This window comes from Petromyzon marinus, chromosome 51, assembly GCF_048934315.1.
Source record: "Petromyzon marinus isolate PM22_M1 ecotype Great Lakes invasive population chromosome 51, UKy_Petmar_22M1.pri1.0, whole genome shotgun sequence".
Classification (NCBI taxonomy): Eukaryota; Metazoa; Chordata; class Hyperoartia; order Petromyzontiformes; family Petromyzontidae; genus Petromyzon; species Petromyzon marinus.
Window position 1 is genome coordinate 10470642 of NC_133717.1, and position 22626 is coordinate 10493267.

At 48.5% G+C, this 22626-nt stretch overlaps 1 protein-coding gene across 3 annotated transcripts in view; it reads left to right on the forward strand.

Moving 5' to 3' along the window:
* LOC116953328 (rho guanine nucleotide exchange factor TIAM1-like) overlaps nucleotides 1–22626 on the forward strand; it is a 136586-nt gene that overhangs the window by 21867 nt on the left and 92093 nt on the right. The window contains exon 1 of one of the 3 annotated variants that reach the window (XM_032973428.2): nucleotides 9543–10199. The exons of 1 other annotated variant lie outside the window; for it this stretch is intronic. The gene's annotated coding sequence lies outside the window, so the exon portion shown is untranslated. Of the gene's footprint in view, nucleotides 1–9542; nucleotides 10200–22626 lie in introns of those variants that run through there. One more of the 3 variants, XM_032973425.2, reaches the window with a different exon arrangement.

Sequence of the window (22626 nt, forward strand, 5' to 3'; positions counted from 1 at the left end):
TTCCTTCCGATATTAGGAAGCCACTGGATCTACGCACTTTTAAGTCTAGATTGAAAACTAATTCCTTTAGAACTGCTGTTTTTGTTTAGTTTATTGTCATTCCCTCGCACATCTGACTAGCACGGTCGGCTGCGGGCTGTGCAAAAGAAGTCCCAACATACATGCATGCTTTTCACACTTTTATTCCACGTTCTTTGTCAGAGCCCACGTTTCTGATTCGTACATTATGGCAGACACTGAGCGCCGCACGAACACACTGGGACATTCATCGTTGTGCGCGTGATGTATGCGGCGTGTGGCACACTCGTGATTTCCCCCGGAGCTCGCGATGTTCCCTAAAATGCGTGAAGTTTGATCGGTTCCGTGACAACACATTCGTCGAAATATCGGTCTCCAAACATTTAAAGGCTGCAGTTTTCTCCGCGAGACCTGTTGCCATGGGAATTTGTTGTTGTGTGTTTTGCCGTCGACGGACTGCATCCGCGTTTGCGCACACTGCGTGTTAAATCTTGTTGCGACGGTAGGCACTGCACCAGGCGAGCCTTTTGTGAGCTAATGTTATTTATACTCAGGCTCGTGTCTACCGGATCGACATGTGCACTGACACGTAAACCCGCCGACCGTGCGACGAATAATAGCGGTGTAACGATGCGTCAAGTCGTTGATCGACGTCGATTCTTAGGCTCGCAGTGCATGCGTCTTTGGGTGTGCGTGAGAGTCGATGTTTTTCGTTTTGCACAAGGTAATGAGTAATATTAAAAAGAAAAACTTTTTTTTTAAAACACGCTTTTATGAAATGTACGAGTAATGGCAGAATTCCACGACCCCAGGAAGTGGCCCCGAAGCTTGCCATAGCGTAAGGGGGCCGTGGCTAATTCCAGTTGAGCGTGGACAATTAGACACAAGCCGAAACATAACATAAAAAATAATGTAAAAAAATATATATTATGATAGAATATAGTATTGTCATCAGTAAGACATAAGTATAGCAAGTTTGCAGTCGATACCACATTGGGAAGTGGGTTAAAATTCAATGACAAGATTTGAGGATACAACAACGACAACAACGACAACAACAACAGACAGAGTGAGTTAAATGAAAGCGTGAAAAAGATTTGGCCCCCGCAAATGCTTGCTCACACTACTGCTGGCGGAAGTACCTCCAACAGAGAGCAATCTTTGGAGGGTAGTTGGTCTACTCTTCCAAGTTGACCATATGTGTCGGAAGAGGTGTGAGTACCCGACTTTTTACCCCTACACACGCAGCCTGCCGATCAACTAACTGTGGTGTTCGCACTGAAACTAAAAACTGAACTATTTATTTTACCAGGTAAGGCCCACTGAGAAGTGACCGAGGCACACAAATGATCGCCAAACGAAGTGGCTTATCACGTGGAAATTTACAGCAGCCAAATACTATAACCACACGTTTTATCGGAATGTGGAGGGGAAAAACCGGAGGATCCGGAGAAAAATCCACACGACCACGGGGAGAACATACAAGCTCCAAATATTCAGGCATCAGGGTCTGGATCGAACCCACGACTTCCTGTATACCGAGCGAGGTAGTTAACATCTCGCCAACGCGGCGCCCCATGTCACACTTATAGTGGTGGGGGTGATTTGAGAAACCTGTTTCAACTGCCGTGCCGGAAGATGGATGTTAAACCGGTGACCTCTGGATTGTAAGTCTCATGTCACAACCCTTACACCACGGCAACTCCCCATCATCTTCTATATCTGGTGTGTCATGGGTTCAAGCCACATTGTAAATTCACCACAGTATTAAAATAATAATGAATTCTTCAAGTGGATTATCACCTCGAATCTAGACATTTATTGAATTATGAAGGTGGTGATTTATTCCGCCTCGGATTTACAGGATGTCCATAAAGATACAGTTTTGGTCGCTATTAAATAATTATAATTTTTGAGTGCAGTGGTAAGACGGTAAGTGTTGTCGTCCGCTTTAGGGGCTGGCTGATTCCTGCAGGAACTGAAGGATCGAATCGCAAATCTAAGCCAGGGTTCGTGACGATGAACACAGCTGTAGTGCACATGCCAGGTGTGAAAATGTCCCCTTAGTACTGCTTAGTCACAAAACACAGTGTAACCGTGGTGGCCCGCATGTCGCTTTGCACGAGAGATAATGATTCTCAATAGGCCCTCACCTGGCTGAGTAAAGGGCATGTGCGTTCCACAGGTTTTGCATTGACATTTAAAGTACATGGTGGCGCACACCTGTGATTTGGCGCTTTGGGGGCGAGGCTGTTGGATGTTCGAGATTTTCACAACACACACACGCTTCCCTTTTGTCAGTACACTGCTGGATGTGGGCTTGCCCACACCATGTCTGTCACGGGGCGGCCTTCTTTTTTTTTCTACCATAATTCACCGCCACCAGTTTGCGTGGGTTTTAGCGAAAGGTTTCGGGCCCAGGAGCAGTTCTCGTATGACTCGCCACCGATGTTGACCGTGGCCGGCAAAAATCAAACTCGGGGTCGCCGAGCAGTTAGCGCGGCGCGCTCGCCACGGCGGCGTCGCTCTGTCGTCAAAATTTGTTTCGTGCATGCGAAAACAACAACTACACGTTCGGGGCGTTTTCTGGATGCGATTGCGCCCGTCGTGTATCTGCGGCGCTGATATCGACCGTTGGGTGGTGTGCGTCGGTGCCAGCCGAAATGAATACGATAATTACCCAACGGCGCCCCGACCGTGCCAAAATAAAATCGCTCTTTGTCCAAAAAAAAAAAAACACCCTACCGGAGAAACCCAAAACGAAGCAGCGGCTTGAGAGGGGCCAGTCATGCGGTGCCAAGTCCCCCCTTACCCCGTAGCTGTGGCTGTGGTAACGTCGGAGGCTTGTTGCGAGCGGAGCGTTGAAACGTAACGTTTGCGCAATTTTTTTTTTTATAAAATGCCCGCGTGTTTGTGAAAAATACGTTTAAAAAAAAGACGGCGCTCCATAATTGACATCTGTAATGAAGGGGGGCGATGCTGATAAGTTCTATATCCTCTGGATCAAAAACTCCATCCTCCCCCCTACCGGCAAGTAAGACTCACCCCAAAACTTGTACCCGGTGTCAATAAAGGTATACAAATGTATGTATGTTGAACTTCTTTTGCACAGTACGTAGCCAACCATGCTAATCGGAAGTGCGGAGGACGGTCAACAAACTAAACACAATCTAGATTTAAAAGTGCATATCTTCAGTGTCTCCCTAATATCGGAAGAGCGTTCCAGACGGCCACAGAAGCACATACAAATGTAGTCTTACGCACACACACACACCTACTGGATTATAAGATGCATCTCCCAACTATTGTTTCTGAAAAAAAAGTGCATCTTACAATCCGGAGAATTCGCCACGTTGTGAGTTGAACCCGAATGAGCCGCGAAGCTCTTGCCCGCAGATGTAATGTTTCATAATTCACGGTGGAATTAAAAAGGGAGCGTGCTGAGCCCATTTGAACACTCAGGAGACATCGCATCGGGATTTGCAGGGTAATTTAGATAGATTCTCCCCAGGTGTGGTGAGGCACATCAGCACCCCGACAGTCATGCATACATCTTACGAAACAATACGATTGCCATCGTTAATGCCAGGTAATGGCCCAGTGAGACGTATCCCTTTGGTCCTCTTCCCAGTGGCAGTGTCTTTGGCTCGGACTCCTGCCATCCTGTCCCATCTTGATTTATTCTTCATTTCGTACATACCCCCGCCCCCTACCCCGCTCCCTCCCCCCCTTCCCCCCGCCCCCCACCTCCGCCCACCTACCCTGTCACCCTCCCCTGATCCTCCTTCCTCCCCCGCCCCCCACCTCCAGCCCTCCCCCCCGCTTACCCCCCTCCCCCGCCCCCCTGGGCCGTCTCCCCTTCCTTCAGTTCTTTACTTCTACCTCTTAGCCTCTATCCCAATCTCCCTTCTTCCAGGACTTCCATCTTCGAGAGTTCGCCTTTGCCAATGTGCCAAAACCCACGCCTTTGCCATAACTTGCTTGTTCGAAATTTTACCCGTACGTCTTTTATTCGCATTTCCCGTGGGGAAAATCTGGGCAAAAAGTGCGACCATTAAAACCAAAGAAATAAACATCACCACACCAAGTTATGTTCCGGAGTGAAACTAATTAAAATGCAGACTGAAAGTGTGCTGAGTGTAGCGTTAGAGTTCCATCTGAGATAAAATTACCTTTTGGTGGGTTTTATTTGTTATTTGTCAGAGCTGCAAGTCGGGCATCTGTCAGTGGTCTCTTGGTGTCACCCATTCGCCCACCTTGGTGTACCTCGAAAGAGCGTCCCTGGCACTCTGCCCCATTGCACCCAGGGAGCCTCTCGCCGTACCTTATTTTGGCAACGCATCTCGTTGACCTCTGCCCCGCGTGCCTCACGGGCACCTCGACTCTCGCTAAAAATACAGCGGTCAAAGGTCAACCCTGCATTACATCAAACCATTCTCGTTTATGTACAATGTTCGCATTGAAGGATTGGGGGGGGGGCGGCGAAACTTGGCAGCAGTAGTCACGGCTCGCATAATTATTTAAGCGAAAATTTTTAATATATACCGTTGGAGATTCCTCAGGTCAGTCCTATTTCTAACCTGCCTGTGTTTAGTTGCATCTTGTCGAACAATGAGCTTTTGTGGCATGGCGAAAGCACGTGGTTGATACTGAGACAGTGTGTAGCCAAACAATGAAGCACTAAGGCAAACGTTTAAAAAAAATCTAATCTGATGAGTCTAGTTGCAGCAGACGAGCGTTGGAGACCATCATTACGATATAGATTTTTTTTGGAGTGCCACAGTTATACGCTTATGGGCAGTGTGTAATAATTAAACGTAAACACTTTTCTGATCTCGCAGCCCTTATGAGTACCTAAGGCTGCTGTAATGCGCTGCCTATTGCCTCTGCGACACGGCAATTTCAAGTCTAATTATCATGCGTGCCGTTTAATTATGTTCGCTTATGGCGGAGTGACTTTAAATGCAAAAAAGGCCTCCGTATCCTTTCGGACAGGAGGTGGTGGCTTTTAGCTCGCACACAAATTTGAATGAGGGCTCCTGCCGTTACCTTCAAACAGAGGCGGGAGAAGGTAAGCCCCCGCTGTTGGGCTCTTTCTCTCTCTCGAATAAAACGAGAGGTGGACAATTTCCACCCCAGTGCTAGTGCTGCCACACCCCTGGCTTCCTGCTGGGAGGGAGTGCACACTGTGTATCCAGAGGGACACAGTTAATTCAACCCCTGACTTGCCCGCAGGGAGGGCTTTATGTGAGGCAGCTGTGTTGCCTGAAGCCGTGCCAAGTTTTTTTTTGCCAACGATTTGAAAGTCGGGTTCTGCCGCCTCAGTTTAGAATGTAGATTTAAAGACCCAAACAGAGACCCTCCTCAATCAAGGGAAATTGCTTGCCAAGATCTGCTTATTCTCTCTCTCTAGGTTCAAGCATCTGCGTCAGTGCTTAGTCTTTTGGCTGAAATAGAATCACAAATATTTATGAATGACGAAAACGATCTTTTCATCACCAGCATGGAACAGGTACAACTTGATAATGCATGAATAAAGTAATAAAATTCAAAGTAGTAGTGGAGTCAGGCAAGGGATACGATCTCACCAGAGTTATTCAAATGGAGATGCGGTGGAGTTGTTAAAGCATTGCGCTAATGAATCGACAAGCTTAGATCGATTCCCGACCACAGCTAACACCAGTGTGCAAGGCCGGATGGGGCTGGGATGAATCGGGATGCAACAACAAGGCGTAGGAAAAGTGGTTGTGGCTCTCCCAGTTTAAACGCAACGCACTTCCAATTCATATCACTACATTTACAATTTGGATTTGGGAGTCTGAATGGTGGGGAGCAGTGGTACCGTGGTTCATGAATTGCACTACGAAGCTGTGACATCTGAGTTGTATTCCCAGAAACGCGAACACCAGTGGTGAGTGACATCCGAATCAGTGCTGGGCACCCACTTTACCAACGTGCTTTGTATAGCGTGGTGAAGTATGGTTAAAATACAAATCCCTGTTCATGAAAAACATGGGGAGACCTTCATCCAGAAGTTAATTGTATCTATATGCACACAATCCGTTCGTCTGCTCGTGCACTGGAGGTTACCAAAGGCATTTTGAAATAAAATGTTAACGACTGCCGGAGAAGTAAAGCTGTAAAGCCATGCTTTGGCCTATTACTGTTGCTGATGTATTTGCCAGAGTTCTAATTAATGCATATTTTAATATACTTTTAGAAGGCACACTGGCAAAAGAAAAATGATTTTAAGAGAAAGAAACATTCTCGCTTCACCGATGACACTTTAATTGTAGCCTGCAGTGGCATTTTATATATAGGAGAGAAATGTATGAACCATATGAGTCTACATTACACATTATCACAATTTTATCAAATAGTTATTTCAGACTGGGTTAGAGCATTTGAGTTCAATCACTCTTCGATGTTTTTTTTTGGGTTGTACCGCGTGGTGTTTGAGACAATGTCCGACGTTTCGCTCCAGATCCTGGGAAACTCTTTCATGAACTAAAGTGTTCGTTTCAAGAAGATTTCAGCAGTTCCTGAAGCTGCCTGCGAGTGGAGCGAAACGTCGGACATCGTGCCGAACAACACACGACACATCCCGGAAACACATCGGAGAGATGTACAGCACAACTGTAAAAAAAGACTTGTGCAGTTTTATGTTCACGATTTACTCTCGTATACTGTATTTACGAGAGCGTTCTTTGTTGTCAATCAGCTGCTGTGAATGTTAAATGCTCCTGTCACCAGGACGAACGCATCAAGGTGACACGTGGTTGTGTTACGTTCACTCTGCCTTCATAGGTATGTGAGTGATGCTGCAGACATGTCACTAGAACGCCGCAATTTTCTGGGTGTTTGCGTTTTGCGTTGTGTCTTTCAGAAATAAAATAGACTGTATAAAAAAGTTAGCCTCTGTTAGAAGAAAATCATTATCTGCACAATATCTTTTGGGTTGTATCGCCACCGTTGTCCGGCATTATGTCACTGAACGTGGCGTAAGCTTCTGCAGGTACTAAACAGGAACGGTTCTTGAGAAAGCTCCAACCACGTAATGCTGTTCGCGAACTGGTTCAAGTTCAGTTCCTTAAAAAGTGAACCATCTGGCATCATGCAGAACAACACGTGGCAGGTACATTAACCCAAAGTCACTTCTTGGAGCCGAACAGCAGCCAGATAATAATTCTCGTCTATTAGTCAAAAGGCCAGAGTAGAAACCGGTACCACCTAAGGTCGTAAAAACCATAGTAGTACCGATTTAGTTATATGGCTAATAAAAGTGATTTATTTGATAACCCACTCATTACAAATGGATGTCGCATAATTCCTAGTTTTTTTTTTACCACAGCAAGTGAAAACACTACATTGTATATCTGGTCTGGGCTCACGGAGCTATGATGTGGATTATATTCTCGCTGCAACATCCACCAGGGGTCTTGTCTGTCTGTCAGCGTCCCCTGGGCCTCCTCGGGCGAGGATGCGGGGGGGAGCGTCAGGAGGTATGTGTGTGTGTGTGCGGGCGGGCGGTAAGCATGCGTCATCGTCCACGTGTGAACATGTGCTGAGTGAAGTCTGGTTGAGTTGGATCTTAAGTTGGTGGGGGGAGAGGGCATTGTGCACGATCTTACTTTCCATCTGCGTAGATTGCACTTTTTTACGTATGTATGTTGAATTTATTTTGCACCGTAAGGAGGTGCGGGGGAAGGACAGCGAACTAAACTCAATACTTGACTTAAAGCTTTCGTGACTGCAGGAATTCATATTCTTTGGGTCTTTCGGTAAAGTCACGTCGACAGGTTCAAAGAAAATAACAAATAATAACAAACAAACAAAAACTACGACGTATCGATCGCAACACAAGCGTTCGTCATCAGGAAGAAAAAAAGATGAAGAACGCTTGTGTTGCGATCGAAACGTTGTAGTGTTTTATTTGATTTTCTTTGTACCAATCTACGTGACTTTTACCGAAAGACCCAAAGAATATAAACTCAATACGCGGTTCTTAAGAAATTAGTCTCTTTTTTTACGCGAGTGGCTCCGTGAATGTTCATTTGAAAACGGTTTGAAGTCTAAATAGCACCTTCCCAGTAAACATGCCAAACGTTGACCGAACGTTGGCATGTGATCCAACGCTGGCATGTGGTTGTAAGTTGTAATCGTTGGGCCAACAGCAGCGCTCCCAACGCCGCGCGTTCACTGGGGGGCTGGCTCGCATCGAAAACGTCCTCGGGATTCCCGTAGACCTCACGTGGACGAGTTCAGCATTGTGCGGTGCGTCCTGATAACCAGTGGACGACAGCCCCACGAACACCAAAGAGTCCGTGTCCTTTTAGAGGGGAACCTACTGGGGTTGTACTGAAGGAAAAACACAAACACACCGTTGATGTTGTAGAAAGTATTCCTGTGCTTAGCTGGAGGAATGAATAATCGGGTGCCAATTCTGACAGCGTTTCAGGATAAAAGCTGGCTGTCGGTTTTAACTTGAATTATTATTATAACTATTTGGTTCTTTCGGTAAAGTCACGTACAAATAAAATAAATTAAATAGAAGACGACGTTTCGATTGCAACACAAGCAGTCGTCATCAGGTAGAACTAAATTTGAGAGAGAGAGAAAACACAGAGACAGACACACAAGCAGAGAGAGACAACACAGAGACACACAAAGAGAGAGACACACAACATAGACACACAGAGACCCAATGCCTTCTGTGTCGTGGCCTTAAATATGGTAACCTTTTGAGATACATCGGTACACGCACAAAACGACGCAACAGACGTTGCGCAAAGAGGTACGAAGATGGGGAAGATCACCCCAACCAACAATGGGCACAAGCAAAACAAGCCACCCGTAGATAGATGCCCGTCAGATTTAATTCCCATGCTAAATGTCAATTTAATGGGCGGTAACAAGAATGAGATATGCGTTGCGTGCAAAGTAGCAGCAGCAACAGCATCACAACAACCACCACCATCACCATATCTGATTTTTGAATTTTGTGTTGAATTTGTTGTCCTTCCCCCGGTACCTCAGATTAGCAACGGTTGGCGAAGACTTTGCTGTTTTTTTTCCAGGATTTCTCTGTTGCGCGTAGTCACTTTAAGATGTTTTCCTGTTCATCTTTTTGTTTTTGTTGCGGTTGCACCCGAGTCAAGAGCCGCATGGCTCACAGGGCTATACCTAATAATTGAAATTGAAAAATGAAACTGAAACGTCCGGCGCGAAAGAAGTTCAACGTAGATACATACCCGGGCCGAGTGTGGCACGGGTATAGACGTCGAAAAGAGACGGCGTTGGTGCGTCTCCCGCTCCGGCCTCTCGACCACGGGGGGGCCGAGCGGGCGACATTGTAGCACGTCGGGGGGGGGGGGCTCTCTCTCTCGTGGGGGGCGGTAAGGGGTGGGGAGGTTGGGGAGGGAGTTCCATGGCCAAACGGGGAGAACCAGTTCGCTCAGAGCCAGCCACACACCCCACACACACCCAGCCAGCCACAGTCTCCACCCCCCCCGCCCTGAGCTCAGCCCAGACCTCCCTCCCTCTCTCATCCTCCCTCCTCCTTCACTCGCACCACCACCACCAACTCCTCCCTCCCTCCCTCCACCACCGGGGTCCTTCCCCTCCCCGCGTTCACAATCCCGAGCAAGCGGAGTAAACACTTGGCCTCCCCACACGCACGCAGACAGACAGAGACACAGGGAGAGAGAGACACACACACAGAGACAGACACACACAGAGAGAGAGACACACACAGGGAGAGAGACACACAGGGAGACAGACACACGCACAGGGAGAGAGAGAGAGAGACACGGGAACCCGGGCGTCGGCGTCGTCTGCTCCCTCGCACGCGTGCGTACACGGAACGCCGGGGTGGTGGTGGTGGTTGTGGTGGTGGTGAGAAGACGTCAGCACGGCTCGCTGAGCTCCGTCCTCCTGGGGATCTCGCGGAAATCTGCCCCGCCGTGTTTAATATACACACACAGACGCGGAGAGAGAAAGAGAGATAGTATATAAGAAATAGGTTCCTCTTTAAAAAATTAAAACGTCTATATTTTTTTTATTTTTTTGGTAGCCGCAACCGCGCCACGCGTACGTGTGTGGATTTCCGGCAGCACGTGGCTCGGCACCGCCGCTTACTGCTCGCTGCTGCTGCTGCGTGGGCGGAGGAGAGATTGCTCACGGTAAGGTGTGTCCGACGGTTCGCGCCGCACCCTGTCTCGCACGCACACACGGCCACTCTCTCTTGCGCGCAGCCTCCTTTCAATCTCTCCCTCGCTCTCTCTCGCAGCCGCCGGTGGTGGTGGGTTGGTGGTGGTGGGTTGGTGGTTGTGGTAGGTTGGTGGTGGTGTGGTTGTGGTGGGTTGGTGGTGGTGGTTTGGTAGTTGTGGTGGGTTGGTGGTGGTGTGGTTGTGGTGGGTTGGTGGTGGTGGTTTGGTGGTTGTGGTGGGTTGGTGGTGGTGTGGTTGTGGTGGGTTGGTGGTGGTGGTTGTGGTGGGTTGGTGGTTGTGGTGGGTTGGTGGTTGTGGTGGGTTGGTGGTTGTGGTGAGGTTGTTGTGGTGGTGGGTTTGTGGTTGTGGTGGGTTGGTGGTTTTGGCGGGTTGGTGGTGCGTGGTGGGTTGGTGGTGGTGGGTTGGTTGTGGTGGTGGTGGGTTGGTGATTGTGGTGGGTTGGTGGTGGTTGTGGTGGGTTGGTGGTGGATGTGGTGGGTTGGTGGTAGTTGTGGTGGGTTGGTGGTGGTTGTGGTGGGTTGGTGGTTGTGGTGGGTTGGTGGTGGTTGTGGTGGGTTGGTGGTGGTTGTGGTGGGTTGGTGGTGGTTGTGGTGGGCTGATGGTAGTTTTGGTGGGTTAATGGTGGTTGTGGTGGGTTGGTGGTGGTTGTGGTGGGTTGATGGTGGTTGTGGTGGGTTGGTGGTGGTTGTGGTGGGTTGGTGGTGGTTGTGTTGGGTTGATGGTAGTTGTGGTGGGTTGGTGGTGATGGTTGTGGTGGGTTGGTGGTGGTGGTTGTAGTGGGTTGGTGGTGGTTGTAGTGGGTTGGTGGTGGTGGTGGTGGTGGTTGTGGTGGGTTGGTGGTGGTTGTGGTGGGTTGGTGGTGGTTGTGGTGGGTTGGTGGTGGTTGTGGTGGGTTGGTGGTGGTTGTGGTGGGTTGATGGTGGTTGTGGTGGGTTGGTGGTGGTGGGTTGGTGGTGGTTGTGGTGGGTTGGTGGTGGATGTGGTGGGTTGGTGGTTGTGGTGGGTTGGTGGTGGTGGTGGGTTGGTGGTGGTGGTGGGTTGGTGGTGGTGGTGGGTTGGTGGTGGTGGGTTGGTGGTGGTGGGTTGGTGGTTGCTTCTTGTCTCAACCTTGCTCGCCGGTCCGGGGTGGCTCAACCCCCCCGTGTCCCCCTGGTACAGTGGATGGCGGTAAGCCTCCTCGTCTGTCACACTCGTTACAATCATGGATGCGTGTGTGTGTTGTTACGGTGTGTGTGGTGTTACCGTGTCCGCGTGTGTGGGTGCTCGCCAACAGCACCTTTCCCCAACAGTCTGTGTTTTCAATGTGCTCCTTTGATTCCCCAACTCACCCACCCGGCTCTCTTCGTGTATTTGTTGACAGCAGAAAGCGCGGTGTGTGTGCAGGTTTGCCTCGGAGATGCCAACGTCGATGTTCTTGACCAAGAGAGAGAAGTGAGGGCTTCCCCGAGCGAAGAGAGAGTTTGAGTAGTTTTTTTTTTAAACCCAATTCCTCATCCGTTCAAGGTGCGCAGAACCAAACCACACAACCCCAGGGTTGGTTTGCTTGTACAGAGCCATCTGGGTTTAAAAAAAAAATTGGAGGGGTTGCATGGCCACAATCGTGGTTATTTTTGTTGTTGTTGATGTCTGTGGTGGTTATTTCAGCTGTTCTTTTGGTGGTGGGGGCGGCCGGTCCTTGCAGGGTTGTTTCGCTGGTCCTGCAGGGTTCAAATGTGTTGTATGAACACAGGCTCTCCGGCTTGTTGGTCAGTGTTGCTCACTGGTTGGCTTCGCTCACACGAAGCAGTTTTTTTTCAATATTATCAGTGCCTATAACATGCTTCGGATTGTGTGTTGGGATAGCAAGAACTCGCATTTGAATTTCCCCGATGGCTCGTGGGGGTCTAATGCGTTTCATGTCCGTAATGAAACGTTCTGACACACTGCCTTATTCGTATTAATGACTCGCATCATTTATGCCGGAGATGTTAAGGATTTAAGCCACTGAAAAGTAAGTGCCCGTCATGTTTTTATTTATTAACTGCCAACGTGGCCAAAGCTAATATTGTACGGAATTGAGTGTATTAACGCATTCATTTGTGACTTAAATGAGCCGTCGTTAACGGTTTATTTTACTCTCCTGCCGTGATCCATAAACACTTTGCTTGAGAGCAGACACTTTATAACAATGTAAATGTATTTTGGCGTGTTGTTATAGATCGGCATGTATTATGCGAACCAGCTGTAAAAGAAAAAGGGATGAGTTAGCAGGAATTGCGTTGTTTGTCCACGATGCTTTAGCTCGAACTGAAGATGCGCGTCCGAGTTGTTTACTTCCAATAAGCTGGGAGTTCGAAGTCAAAAGTAATCGTTGCGTTTCATGGTTGAACTCAGAAAACAAGGCAGTTCTTAGTCACTGCTGTGATCCAGGCCAAGAGCTCATTATTAAATCTGTCTGTCCATTTATTTGGTCGGGGAGATGCCAAGGTGATCTGGTGCAGTTTCCATCGGGTGGAGTGCACCTCCAAGCCACCTCGGCTCCCTTGCACGCCACTTTTTTTAAAAGGAGAGTTAAAAGACTTAAAAACTCCGCATTCGCGTGTGGCCCCACACGGCTCGTGCGAGTCTCAAATTGGCGACATGCCGGGAGACAAATGTGTACGCCGCTTTTGCTGGTGTCCGAGTCTTTGTGAGTCGGGAGGAGCAGCGGTGGGCATAGTGCTACTGATGGGACCCATATGTTGTCTGCCCCAGCGGAATGTTTGGACAATTTGAAGGTCCTCAAGAGTGCGACTGAGATATGATACAATGAAAAGAAAACAACGTGTCTTGACAGTGTAAAATTGGAGCAGATATGATGAATGGCTTGGTTTTTTTTCTCTTCCCCTGTGTTCAGTCAATTTAATCGTACAAAAAATATTTTAAATCACCCGCGGCCGCCACCCCACCTCCCCCCCCCCCCCCAGAAAAAAGCTTCTCACAAATGGACAGTTTGAAGGGCAAATGGTAAATTTCATATATTATCTTTCCGTGTTGTGTATACAATGGGGAGTTGTGGCGGAACGGTTAAATCAGTATGCTCTGATCCTGGGTAACCAGAGTTCGTTTCTTGCTCACAGCCAACATCGGGGACAATTCGTGACCAGTCCTGGGCCTCCCCTAGTTTGACTCGGCTTTAAATTAAGTAGCTGCTGCAATGCGTAAATATCAGCATTGGCAGTACTGGTCACCCACCCCACTCGTGTGCCGTGTTTCATAGGTGCTTGCTAACAGCACTTGTTCCGACAGTCTGTCAGAGCTATAGCAGGGGGTCTCTTTGTCTTTGTATATACAACATAATCGGCCGCAGCCACGCACTGTGTATGAATTACACTGTCGTGGAAAGGATGCTGTACGGTGGGCTTTTTCAGCTTCAAAGCTCACGCTCTCTACCCATGAATTGTGCTCTGGTTAATATTACACTGACCGCAGCCAGTCGCGGACCTCCCAAAGTGGCACTCCAGGCAGCTTTCTATTAGGAGGAGCCTGCGATCGTATCCACAGAGAGAGCGTCTTTAGGGTACGGCGATACTGGTGCCGTCAAGAGAACAATTTACAAAAATGCCGGTTGTTTCTACAAGGGCATGGTAGTTCTCAATTGACAGGAAGGGGCCCCCCGTGCATCCTAATGGGATTCCCACCCCTGCCTTCGGGTGAAATCCAGGCACCCGCGTTCAATTGGATTTGATTTCCCGCTCGGTTGCACCACCGGCCCGCCGAGGGCAAACCACCGGCCCACCAGGCGCGGCATGGCGAGACGGGCGGCGGGCGATGGCGGGGACGCCCGGGACACCCGGGCGCAGACGCTCGGGTGTGGGGGAGGGAAGGGAAGACTCTTGTTGTTTATGATGAGCAATCTGCGTTGGTCATCGGCGAGGCGTTTTTACAGGCCTTGCTTGCGTGCACGGCCACAGATGTGACGGCTTAAGCAGGCGCTCGCGAAGATGGGTCCGGTGCACACACACGGCCCCGAGCTGCCAGCTTGCAGCTTCAGCAGCAGCAGCAGCACAGTTTGCACAGCGGCCGATTTCCCCCGACACAATTTCCTACAAATTGCCAGCGGTCGTGGTAATTGACAGGTTATCCAGGATTATCGCGTTATTGCTCTTTGGAGGGTCCCCTTGTATGAACGTCTGCACTCTCATTTTCGGGATATTTTTTGCTGTGATCAACCGTGCGCACGCAACAGGTTACGCTGAGATTGACAGTGCATTTGGCCCAAGTGTTTTGAGTCCTCGAGGCAAAGTGCAGCGTACGTGAAAAGTTAATTTCTAAAATGCATTTCTGTATTTACTTGATAGAATGTCTTATGGAGTGGTATATGTTTGGCTTGTGCTCCTTTACAATGTCGGCTTTCTAGGGAGACCAGTTCCTAAACAAATTCCATTGCTCATGCCCCGGATAGGACGTTGCAAACGCAGCAGTCGTAGGAGCCAATAACTATTCAATACACGTGGGATGAAATTAAATATCGGCGCCTAAGTGGATTCGCTTGTTGTGACTGTAAGCGTGGCTGAGAGTGGTGGCGTCCGCACGTTGGCGTTGAAATACCCTCGTGCCTTAAATTGGCGACTTAAGCTCCGTCCGTGTTCACAAATTAAAGCTCGAACCGCAGACTGATGGGCCTCCAGCAACTTGGAGAAGCCTGGGTGGAGGGGTTATTGGATGACAGCACAGTATGCCAGCGGGGCAGTTCCAGGGTTTTGGGAGTAGAGCACTTGGAGCGATTGTCGTGAAGTCGTGCTTTACTTGGGCGTTGTATGGCAACCAATTAGGACTGCAATTAAGGGAGAACTGAAATGTGTCCACCTTTCTTAACGGCGGTGACATGCTCATAAATACCGCGGCGGTGGACGTTCTCGGAAGAGAACGGTCTTTTTGCATCCATGCTGGGATTGTCATGGTGCATTGAGGTTCGTGCATGTGTCAAACCACTGATTTATTCCATTTATAAGGCATATTTTCTAAAATCGATAGACAATTACCTTCAAAATGACACCCAATACTGTACTCAAAATTTAACAAAATAGATAAGCAGACGAAATATCTCTTCGTTTAGTTTTATATATTTTTTATCTACATCCTTTACGATGATGCCACGATTATTTCGCATTGTGTATTCGGCTGATTTCGAAATTTTAAGTGAGGTTGCCCGATTTGTCCCACTATCCTTGTGAGATGATGCATCAATGAATACATGTTATCAAGCTCACTATTTACACATTCAAATCGTGCGCAATAATTAAAGTCAGTGGTGTCGCAATTGCATGTACAGGCGGTGCAATTGCACCGGGTGGCCATGCCAACCACGCTACGCCACTGATCGAGGTTCTTAGATCTGTATATATTGTGGGCAATGAGTTGACGTGCCACCTGCATCGACGAGCGGCTGCTCGAATTCGCGAGAGTCTTAAAAGAAAGTATACCGTCGCAATCCCGAATCGTGGCAAATGCATTGCGAAGGGGGGGGGGGAGTTAAACGTTCCATCAATGGGCACCACGTGAGCACCGTGTGGTGAAAATCAACAGTGCTATGTGGGAGAGTCTAGTCTCCTCCATAGCAATGTGGAATTTCCACCGCTGGCCTGGCAACACATATGGGGGGGGGGGGGGGGGGATATGCCATATGCCCTCCGCCGGTGCTGGGTTTAGCTTGACGGACACTTTGACCCGTTTCGATCGTCACTTTATTTCGGCTTTTGTTTTTGTATAACCGTGGTCACGCCACGACGTTTTCGCTTATTTGGGCTCCGTCCGCACTCGTCCAGGCTGGTGCGATTTCCGTCCCGGGTCTATTTATAGCGTCTTGGTGTATAGGTCCTTTCGTTGCACGGCTGCATTTGCACATCATCGCAGACGCAGTAAGCGATGCGAGCACGGTAATGGCAATACAGAGACGCCTTGTTGGTGAAATGTCCAAGTGTATTTTTTTTCCCGTCGAATTCACATGCATGAGAGAGAGAGGGGAAAAAAAACCCCTGCGAATTTAAAGGTAAGTGGGATAATTTAATATTGGCCACAGTAGTATGCTTGTAAGAGCGAGGGTTTGTGCGATTATTTTTCCATGGAAGGCCGCTCGCTCGGTGTATGACGTTAATCAGAAGAGACATCTGCTTCACATTTAGAGGCTGAGTAATTCCAAGCTGAACAGACCTTTGCTATGTGGGGGGGGGGGGGGGGGGTAGAACCACAAATAAAATCAATTAATGAAATCGATTAATTCTCCCGGATACTTTACACAGTCGCCCGCGTGTGCTGTTGTCACTCAGAGAGGTGGCCCGGGGGTTTTGTCGCGCGAATCCCGAGAACCCAAAGCCGGTCTTTGTTTTGCTCGTGAAAGAATAAAGCGTGGCGCTAACAAAAGACGTGTTTGCATTTGAAGTTGTTAGGAGCAGTCAATTGTGACGATTCCGTTGAGGATTCTCCCCCCCCCCTCACTGCCTGTGTGTGCACGTGTCTCTGGCGACAGTGCGGTAAAAGGTTAACGTTTAAGTGAAGGAAGTGTTTTTTTTATCATGTTGCTCGATTTGCTAAATTATCCACTTTGAGGTTTCCATCTCGCGCCCCCCCCCACAGTTTCTGTTCTATTCACAGGTCAGTCTGTTTGCTCACACAGGGCCGCTGAAAGTGGCCAGTGTACACAGTAGGAAGGACTGGGGTTGAAGGGATTTCTCTGTGGCCTGCTTTTGTAAGGAGGCAAAATGCCTCTCTGACACACAAATACTGTTGTTGTCACGGTACGCACCAAATTGACAACTGTTTATAAAAAAAGAACCATCGCAATTTTGTTTCGGAGGAATTAGAGGTAAGCTCCAGATTAATGTTGTTATATAAGACTCACAGATGTCGTACCATCTCACCAAAGATTTTTTGACCAAATGCATTTCCACCGAATTTCATACCGATTTAAAAACGTAATAAATCACGAATACCCATGGATCCCGAACACCCACGGATTGTGACACTTTCCAACGTGTGCTTTATCTTCAGGTGTTTTTAATTAGCATTGTGAAGGGCGATAGGTATCTGTTAGGGAAAATATGGTTTGTGTATTTTTAAATAAGCCCTTTTGCTCTGCATTTTGAATCCAAGTTTTTGGAAAAGGCTTTGATCAATGTGCCCCTTTTTCAATCGCACAAGTCCCTAATAGCAATACAACTTCAAATTAAATTGTGTTTGTATTGGATTAAATATTTAAGAGTAATCGTGACCCCTTCCTTTACAGACAGATGGACGAACAGAGCTAATACGTAAAGATTTTAAACCTAAAGTTGGAAACTGTAAACAAAGCATACGCCTTCTGCCCATGGATCTAATCTTGACCATCACCCACTGAAATGCGTTGTGGTTGAATTGTTATCTCCCTCTCCTGGGATGCAGGAGGTCGTAGATTTGATCTCGACCCTGACGCCTCTATATTTGGAGTTTGCATGTTCTCCCCGTGGTCGCGTGGATTTTTCTGCGGGTCCTCTTTTTTTTCCCTAGACATTTAGAAACATGCGATTAGAGTATTGGGCTGCTATAAATTTACACATGATAAGCCACTTCGTTGACCTATTGATGAAGAGCTATATAGCTCAGAGGGCCTTACCTGGTAAAATAAAAAGTTTAGTTGAATCCAGACACTTGTGACGATCTGTATAATAGTGCAGTGGCATGCCACACCGGTTGGCTGGTGTCATTTCCTTAATTCTTGTCACTTGATCAATGTGGAGGCTGGGAGGAACCAGATATTAAAGTTGTACCTCGCAGTTCAACCCAAGTGCTGAGGGACAGCAACTGGTGGCAGCTGACCATCCGTCGGCATGAAATTTTAGACCCTCGTAGAAGCAATTATACCGTAATAGCGAAAGCCCATCGGACTCGCTTTTTGGTCGTCGTTGCATAATCTGGTGGGCTAGGAAATGTGCCGCGTGTCGGTTTACGGTTACTGACAGTTTCAAGTTTCATTTATTAGGTATAGCCCTGTGAGCCATGGCGGCTCTTAAGTCGGGTGCTACCGCAACAAACAAAATATGAATACAGAACATCCCAAAGCGACGGCGCGCAACAGAAACATCCTGGAATTCAACCGGCAAATGTTCCACACAAAACAAACTTATTAAAACGCTGTGTGCAAAAATCACAATGTGGTGCAAGCCAGGAGAACCGCGTGGGGGGTGGGGGGGGCAACACTTTTTGGAGGTGACGTCGGCAGAATGATCTGCTCGTGTCCTTATCTCTCCCTAGCTTACGTAAATCGCTTCCTCCAGTTGATAAAATTATTTTAGTCATAACAGCATGGTACCGTGCTCACTTCCCCCCCCCTGCTTTTGTTTTTAGTTTCGCATTGGTATCACGTGACTGTTATTGTAAAGTAACGATGTGATCGTTCCTCATTTCCAGTATTTGTTGACTATACGGTGATTCCTCGACTTACGAACACAATTTGTTCCTGGGGCCCGTTCTCAGAACACAGGAAACGACTGTATATTTAAATTCCCACACACACTCCCAGCACAAGGCTGACTCCAAGATCGCTCAGCTGAACAATATAGCACCGCGGTTAAATTTGCAAGTGAGAGTTTGCGTTTTCAGTTAATGAGAAACCAAAACATTTCACGGAAGCTGGTTCGTAAGTGTGTGGGTGTTCGTAAGTCGGACTGCCTGCATATAGCGGCTCGATGACAGTGGTACCGAAATTTTTACTCGATACTGTCCGTCAAGAGCTTTACCCCCTCTCGTTAAGGTGTGGGTTTTATTCTGGCTACTCTGTTTTTTCTCTCCTACATGTGAAACAATCATGAATGGAATTGGTCAAAACATTCTTGGAGCATTCTGCGGAGCACATCCAATAAACTGCTCACCGTAGCCAGAACCACCACCGTCCTGGCTGAGCGATGTTTCTCTGTAGCTGCACCAGCCCTCTGGAACGCTTTCCTACAGCACACACGCAGCAGCGTCCAAGCATCCATCCACCTTTAAGTAGCAGTTCAAGGTTCACTTGTCAAGGCCCTCACCGGTTGAGGCCCTCACTTGTCCAGGTTCTCAACTGTCTGGGCTCTCACCTGGTCAGGCTCTCACCCGTCCAGGTTGTCATTCGAGGAACTTTGAGCTCTGGCTCTGCGCCTCAGAGTTCTTGAGAAAAAATTGCGTCTGATTTGCGAAATATCCGCGGCTTATAAATTGTTTATTAATAATACGTTTTGTTAATTTTTCCATTCTGTATATTTTAGTTTCTTCATGTAAAACCACAGATAAAAAAAGTTTGTTTTTACTGTAAATAAGCATATGTTCTGCAGACTGCCATGTTTGTATGTATTTTTTTCTTGTTGCCCGGAGCGTACTTAAACAAGCCCTCACCACCACAGTGTAGGTGAGTGGCACTTTGGCGCTATTTGAAGTGAGTGTCTGATTTAGGTGACCGCTTTTCCACAGCATTTGCTACACCGTGCAGGATTTCCTTCTGCCATTGGGCTCTGATATTTGACGGTGACAATCCCTCCTAGTCTCTCATTATTCTCGCTAAACTCGTGAGTTAAAAACCACTTCCCCTGTGGGGTTCCGGAGGCGTGATCCGTCCGGCACGAGCGACGGATCTCGTTCACAATTCTGCCGTGCCGTCGTAGAGGGCACGTGGCAACGCTTGCTCGGTGGAACCAACCTGCTGCCGCGCGCTGTTTTTTTTTCTCTCTTTGGGTCTGAGGGCTTTTTTGCCTGACGGCTAATTGCTCGGTGTTGATTGCGGATTACATTTAATCAAGCCGGCTCATGCTTGTCAAGTGCATCGGACACGCCGGGTTGGTGGCAACGCGCGGTGGAGTTCGCAGAGCGTTGGGGCGCGCATCCGCCGCGTTTCCCGCGGGTGAACGCGGCGCTCCTGCCTCGCAGAGGTTGTTGGGGGTTTTTTTTTCTCCCACCCATTTTTAGCCTCGCGTGGATTTTAACAGGCATCCGGGCGTGACGGATTTTTCTTTTATCCGGCAGCTCAAGAGACGAGAGGTGGCTGAATTGCTTTGTGATGAGATGAATATACGGCGGTTCCAAATGTCTTGTCATTCATTGCTAACCCCCCCCACCCCCAATCCCATTTCGTTCGTCCCTAACCGTGATGGACAGTCCCAAGAATGAGGGAAGCACCGCATTATTAGTAGGAAAAGTGGTGTTTGTTTACGGACCCTTGTGTCGGCCCGGTTTTCATGCAGACGAGCATAATACAATTGGGATTTATATGGCGGCTAAATGCGACTGCATCTAAGGATTCTGTCCAGAAAATGTGGGTTTATATCTAATTTATGGAGACATAGACCGTCGGTCATAGCAGAGGAGAACAGGAAGGACCTGAGCCTGGACTGGAACAGAAGCAGTGTTGTCAACAGCACAGATGGCTCAGGGCAGGGAGCTCTATACGATAGTCAGCAGACGAGAATGAGCAACCTCCCACTAGACCAACATTGACTGGAGGCTTTAACAGAAATCGTTTGTTATTTGGGTGGCAGGATGACAGAGTGGTAACACTTGGGTTCGAGTCCCAACTCGAGTGCCTTTTTGCATGAAGTTTGTATTGTCTCCCTCAGTCTTCAACGTTCTCCGATTTCCTCCCATAGCTAAAAAAAGTATTAAGACTCGATGAGGCTTTCCTGGGTAAACAGGCGTTGTAATAATAATTAAGCGGACGGTGCCTGGAGTGCAGGAGTGAGATGAGAGGTAGAATAATTGCGTGGAGGGGCGTGGAGTGAGATGAGAGGGGAGAGGTTGGAGAGTGCACGTAGGGGAGTGGAGTGAGATGAGAGGGGAGAGGTAGGAGACTGCGTGTAGGGGAGTCGAGTGAGATGAGAGGAGAGAGGGCAGCAGAAGATAACGTGTCTATATCCATTACCAAAGGTAGCTCAAATCGGCAAGGCCGCGGTCTGCTTTGTCCATCGCGTCAAGATGTGAATCCTCCGCCGTGTGAGCGACTGCGATTCCGGCGTGTCGTTGCAGCAAATCGAACCTTCGTGTGAGGATCTCTGCGGCATCCGACAAGGCCCCCCCCACCCCGCCTGTGCCGCCGTGCCCTCTCTTCGCAATGTAAAACGCCGCCGGGCTAGTGGGAGCTGCTCTTGTTGGAAAAGACCGAGTAATCTCCCGTGACCCGGTTCGAGAGACGTAAACGCGGAGCGACGAGGCGAAACGCGGCCGGGTGATAAGACGCAACATTGTGCCAGCGCACAGTTTTTATTTACACCTGGTCTGCAGCGATTTGTTTATTTTTTTTACTTTACACATGCGAGATAGCAGGACTTGATCGTGATCTCAACACGCCGCTGCCGAAGGTGAGGTTCGGCCGGGCTGTCACATTGATTGCTTGGAGATTCATTAATTTCGTGTTCATCGTACCAAACTTGGTCGGATCACTGACGACCATTTGTGTGGTCACGGGGTGGGGGGGGGGCGGCGGGGACACAGTCCCCCTGCCCGCTGTCAGTGACGGTGCTTAAATCATCATCAGCCGTGCACGGCTTTTGGAACCGATGACGCTGCAGCAGATGAGTAAGGCGTCATCGGATTTGCAACGCAGGTGGAGTCGCTGTTCTGCTCCTGATTACTTGGACGACGTTTGACTGGAAACGCTTCTTTAGATGTTCGTCATGTTGATTGGGTGTACGTGCGCAGCCCTTTTGTCATTCCACTGCTGGATGAGAGCCTCCCCCATGCTGTGTGGGTCATTGGGTTTACTTGGTACAATGTGGCTGTGAATGTCTTACTTCTTTTTTCAAAGGTATTTTGTCTAAATAGGAAACTAAATCTTAAATTGCTACCTCATTTTGATTTAATTGAATAACGTGTTATTGTGCTTCTCTTTGAAGTTTGTGGAAATAAGTCACGACCGTGTTTCAATCTGCTGCTCGATGAAGGCCATCTCCATGCCGTAACAAGTCACGCGCGTTGCTTGACCATACTTCACCACGCTGGTCAGTGCGGGTTGGTGAAGGGGCAGGGAGCTGGGGATCGGTTCAGAGCTCCGAGAAACTCGCCGATATTCGGCATTTGGCCGAATTGCGGCCGCCCTTTGTGCAAGGAAACTTTTGCGCGCCGGCTTTGTACGTTGGGTAGCGTTTGGACACTGGTTCTGGGGAAACTCGCGCGCTATTGATCGGAAATGTGTCCCAATTAAACGCCGAGACCGGTTGAGGTCCAATTTTGTGGAGCAGTCTCGATCGAAAGTGGCCTTTCCTGCATTTTCTTGAATCAATTATGCAATTACTTGCGTGTCCCCCCCCCGCTGCCCGCGGAGTGGCAGCGAGAGAGAGGTGAGGTTACAGTGCGACGGTGATGTTTTTTTATTCGTCCAGGCTGTGCGTTACACCACCACCTCTGACCAAATCGTGCTGAATGTGCC